The sequence below is a fragment of the Bos mutus genome, chromosome 1 (genome assembly GCF_027580195.1).
Source record: "Bos mutus isolate GX-2022 chromosome 1, NWIPB_WYAK_1.1, whole genome shotgun sequence".
Lineage (NCBI taxonomy): Eukaryota > Metazoa > Chordata > Mammalia > Artiodactyla > Bovidae > Bos > Bos mutus.
This window is the reverse complement of record NC_091617.1, coordinates 56,894,767-56,900,171: the sequence shown is the minus strand read 5'-3', so window position 1 is coordinate 56,900,171 and position 5,405 is coordinate 56,894,767. Positions and strand designations below refer to the sequence as shown.

General features: G+C 40.8%; 1 pseudogene; it reads left to right on the top strand.

Annotated features, from left to right (window-relative positions):
• Positions 1 to 805: 805 nt before the first annotated feature.
• Positions 806 to 1,713, top strand: LOC138988532 (proteasome subunit alpha type-2 pseudogene; annotated as a pseudogene).
• The last annotated feature ends 3,692 nt before the right edge of the window (positions 1,714 to 5,405 follow it).

Here is a 5,405-nt window from a genome sequence, read left to right as displayed (position 1 = left end):
TGGGCTTTCTATTTTGTTCCATTGATCAATATTTCTGTCTTTGTGCCAGTACCATACTGTCTTGATAACTGTGGCTTTGTAATAGAGCCTGAAGTCAGGTAGGTTGATTCCTCCAGTTCCATTCTTCTTTCTCAAGATAGCTTTGGCTATTCGAGGTTTTTTGTATTTCCATACAAATTGTGAAATTATTTGTTCTAGCTCTGTGAAGAATACCATTGGTAGCTTGATAGGGATTGCATTGAATCTATAAATTGCTTTGGGTAGTACACTCATTTTCACTATATTGATTCTTCCGATCCATGAACATGGTATATTTCTCCATCTATTAGTGTCCTCTTTGATTTCTTTCACCAGTGTTTTATAGTTTTCTACATATAGGTCTTTAGTTTCTTTAGGTAGATATATTCCTAAGTATTTTATTCTTTCCGTTGCAATGGTGAATGGAATTGTTTCCTTAATTTCTCTTTCTGTTTTCTCATTATTAGTGTATAAGGAAACTATTAGCAAGGTGAAAAGACAGCCTTCAGAATGGGAGAAAATAATAGCAAATGAAGCAACTGACAAACAACTAATCTCAAAAATATACAAGCAACTCCTACAGCTCAACTCCAGAAAAATAAATGACCCAATCAAAAAATGGGCCAAAGAACTAAATAGACATTTCTCCAAAGAAGACATATAGATGGCTAACAAACACATGAAAAGATGCTCAACATCACTCATTATCAGAGAAATGCAAATCAAAACCACTATGAGGTACCATTTCACGCCAGTCAGAATGGCTGCGATCCAAAAGTCTACAAGCAGTGCGTTGGGTCTTCGGGTAAAGATGGCGGAGCGTGGTTACAGCTTTTCGCTGACTACATTCAGCCCATCTGGTAAACTTGTCCAGATAGAATATGCTTTGGCTGCTGTAGCTGGAGGAGCTCCTTCAGTGGGAATTAAAGCTGCAAATGGCGTGGTCTTGGCAACTGAGAAGAAACAGAAATCCATTCTGTATGATGAACGAAGTGTCCACAAAGTGGAACCAATCACCAAGCACATAGGTTTGGTGTACAGTGGCATAGGCCCAGATTACAGGGTACTTGTGCACAGAGCTCGAAAACTAGCTCAACAGTACTATCTCGTTTACCAAGAACCCATTCCCACAGCTCAGCTGGTCCAGAGAGTAGCTTCCGTGATGCAGGAATACACCCAGTCAGGTGGTGTTCGCCCATTTGGAGTTTCTTTACTTATTTGTGGTTGGAATGAGGGACGGCCATATTTATTTCAGTCAGATCCATCTGGAGCTTACTTTGCCTGGAAAGCCACAGCAATGGGAAAGAACTATGTGAATGGGAAAACTTTCCTTGAGAAAAGATATAATGAAGATCTGGAACTTGAAGATGCCATTCACACAGCCATATTAACCCTAAAGGAAAGCTTTGAAGGGCAGATGACAGAAGATAATATAGAAGTTGAAACCTGCAACGAAGCCGGATTTAGGAGGCTTACCCCAACTGAAGTTAAGGATTATTTGGCTGCCATAGCATAATAATGCAAATAATGAAGTGACTGAAAATCCAGAATTTCAGATAACTTCTCTACTTAAACATGTTTAAAGTATGTTTTGTTTTGCAGACTTTTTGCATACTTATTTCTACATGGTTTGATGGACTGATGTTTTTAAAATGAGACTTATAAATCATAATAAACTCTTAAATTAAAAAAAAAGTCTACAAGCAATAAATGCTGGAGAGGGTGTGGAGAAAAGGGAACTCTCTTACACTGTTGGTGGGAATGCAAACTAGTACAGCCACTATGGAGAACAGTGTGGAGATTCCTTAAAAAACTGTAAATAGAACTGCGTTATGACCCAGCAATCCCACTGCTGGGCATACACACTGAAGAAACCAGAAGGGAAAGAGACACGTGCACCCCAATGTTCATCGCAGCACTGTTTATAATAGCCAGAACATGGAAGCAACCTAGATGCCCATCAGCAGATGAATGGATAAGAAAGCTGTGGTACATATACACAATGGAGTATTACTCAGCCATTAAAAAGAATACATTTGAATCAGTTCTAATGAGATGGATGAAACTGGAACCTATTATACAGAGTGAAGTAAGCCAGAAAGAAAAACACCAATACAGTATACTAATGCATATATATGGAATTTAGAAAGATGGTAACAATAACCCTGTGTACGAGACAGCAAAAGAGACACTGATGTATAGAACAGTCTTATGGACTCTGTGGGAGAGGGAGAGGGTGGGAAGATTTGGGAGAATGGCATTGAAACATGTATAATATCAGGTATGAAATGAGTCGCCAGTCCAGGTTCGATGCACGATACTGGATGCTTGGGGCTGGTGCACTAGGATGACCCAGAGGGAGGGTATGGGGAGGGAGGAGGGAGGAGGGTTCAGGATGGGGAACACAGGTATACCTGTGGCGGATTCATTTCGATATTTGGCAAAACTAATACAATATTGTAAAGTTTAAAAATAAAATAAAATTAAAAAAATAAAATAAAAATTAAGCAAAATTTTAAGTCTAAAATGTAATTTTACATAATTTCATAAGCTTCCAGGAATTTATGAGATTTAAAGGGACTTTAAGGAAAGAATAGATGAATTTAGATTTAGATGGTCAAAGAAGGTATTCTGAAAACAAAGATTTGAATTGAAATCTGAAGGAAGGTTAGGCCAGCAGAGATGGAAGTAGAGGGATGAGTGCCTCAGAAAGGACAAAACAATTGTGTGGATACAAGAGAATATAAAGTGTTTGAGAGCTTATGAGCAGAACAGCTTGCTGGAGTGATGTATTTGTTTAAGGGAAACATGATAAAGAGAGAAACAGTGGGAACACAGCATTGGGATCAGATTAAGAAAGGTCTTGCGTGGACAAAGGTTGGACTTGATTCTATAAATTAAATGTAACTGCTGGATGTATTGAGTAGAAAAATAAATTTTAACAGATTAAAAATATTTTTATTAAAAGTATCTTAATAGATTCATTTCCACAGTCAAAATGTCAGAGTTAAGGGCCAGAATTAGGATGGTGGTGAAGGGAACTGAATAGATAGGACTGAGGGTTGATCTAAAGGAGTCATAGGTCTTAGTGATAATGGGATAGTAGAGTTCGTGGAAAGGCGGTGACTTTGAGGCTTGAAGTTAGTAGAATAAGAAAATGAACAGTTTAGGGGGGGAAATAAAATCAACTCGAGATATCCTAAGTTTTAAGTAATAGTAAGATGAACAAGTAGAAAAATCTAATAGGCAACTGGAAATGTGACAGTGTGACCCTCCTGAGATGTGACCCTACTGAGATGTAGTCATAAACAGAGGCTTGTAAGTGAAAGATATCGCCAAGGGAAAATATGCAGAATCTGAGAATCTTAAGAAACATCTGTATGTGTGCCCTGGATGGAGAAACAGCAGTAGTAGAAGAAACAGAGGCACACAGAGGATTAAAGAAGTGACGGGAAGAGGGTATGGCCAGAATATCAAATGCAGCAGAGGACCGAGCATGGGGACGATGAGATCAGGAAAGACTCTTCAGAGTTCTTGTTGCTCTTTCCAGTTTGGTAAACCAGTCCAGTTGCTATTTCACTCACACAGAGTGAAAGGGAGGAAACGAGATGACAAAAGATTAAGGAGTGACCAAATCATAACAAAGATAGAATGTATCCTTCAGATTAAAGGAAAAACAGGATGGAAACTGAAGGGGAATGTAAGGTCAAGTGCTTTTATTGCCTTTTATTATAGTGGTGATTAAATTTACTTGTTTATTGATTAAGAAGAAGGGAAAAAAAGGAATGAAAAGTTGATGGTATCTAAAAACCACAGAGGGACAGGAATTTGAGGAGGCAAAGGCTTGAAGGAGAAAGGACCATTGGTAAAGGAGTGAGTACTATAAATATTGAAAAAATCCTTCTGAAAAAAAACAATGCCAAACAACTCTGTTTCCACATATCTGGAAGAACAAGGGCACAGAGATGGCATATTCAGTTTCCTCAGGGCCCCACCACTTCAATAAAGTAGCATGTGGGATTGCTTTCAAGCTCTGGGTCTGATAAAGTGGATGGATGGCAAAGGTTTGGACGGACCATTGTATTAGGTAATTAGCAATAGATGAACAAGAAGCATTGCTAAACAACAGTTGAGATGAGCATGAATATACCAAGTGAGCACAGATACACACCTAAAGACAGTGGACTTGACTCAGGTGTGTGGAACTAACACAACAGGTTGGGGAAAGTGAAGTGGGCACCAGAGTGCGAGGAGCTGACAGCAGTCCTGAAGGAACTGGCTGAGTCCACACGGAGTTAAAACACCTCAGTTGGAAGGATCAGACACTAGATCTTGCCAACAAGAGGAAGATGATTCAGAATGGTCAACTGGGCGAACACATCCACTCTGAGCATTCCAGCTTAAAAGGTACTTGTTGGGAATCCAACAAACTGGCTCAGCAGCATATGCTCCATACTAGGCTTGCGCATGCTGGGGGTGCAGAAGGCTGAGACAGCGCTTTGGTGTAGTTAGAGGGAGAGGACAAGCACATCGGAGCCCTGTGAGTGAGTGCATCCACACTGCATTAGGACTTCAAACACTGTGAAGAGCTGGTTGGAGGATAGCTGGTTAAGAAGCAGCCAGATGGCATGATGGGAGTTGCCCCCTCTCCTACCTTTTTCACATTCTCCCCAGTATGCATAGCCAAGTCACACAGTTGTACCTTCAAGACAATGAAAATGGAGCTAAGGAAAGGGTAACTGTGATTTCCTCATCATGTATGGCAGACCTGAAAGCTACATTCATTTCCTTGCTCAGACAGATGTAAAAGCAGTATTCATCTTCCTTCTATGCCTGGCATAGGATACTTGACCCAGGAGAGCAAGCTGTGTTAAGAGGAAGAAATGAGATTTGTGAGAGGTGAGAAATCTGAAGGTCTTTAAGAAAATTATTTACTCTCCCCTCTCTGCCCCGCTGTTCAGTTCAGTTCAGTTCAGTCGCTCAGTTGTGTCTGACTCTTTGCGACCCCATGAATCGCAGCACACCAGGCCTCCCTGTCCATCACCATCTCCCAGAGTTCACTCAAACTCACGTCCATCGAGTCAGTGATGCCATCCAGCCATCTCATCCTCTGTCGTCCCCCTTCTCCTCCTGCCCCAATTCCTCCCAGCATCAGAGTCTTTTCCAATGAGTCAACTCTTCACATGAGGTGGCCAAAGTACTGGAGTTTCAGCTTTAGCATCATTCCTTCCAGAGAACACCCAGGGCTGATCTCCTTTAGAATGGACTGGTTGGATCTCCTTGCAGTCCAAGGGACTCTCAAGAGTCTTCTCCAACACCACAGTTCAAAAGCATCAACTCTTTGGTGCTCAGCTTTCTTCACAGTTCAACTCTTGCATCCATACATG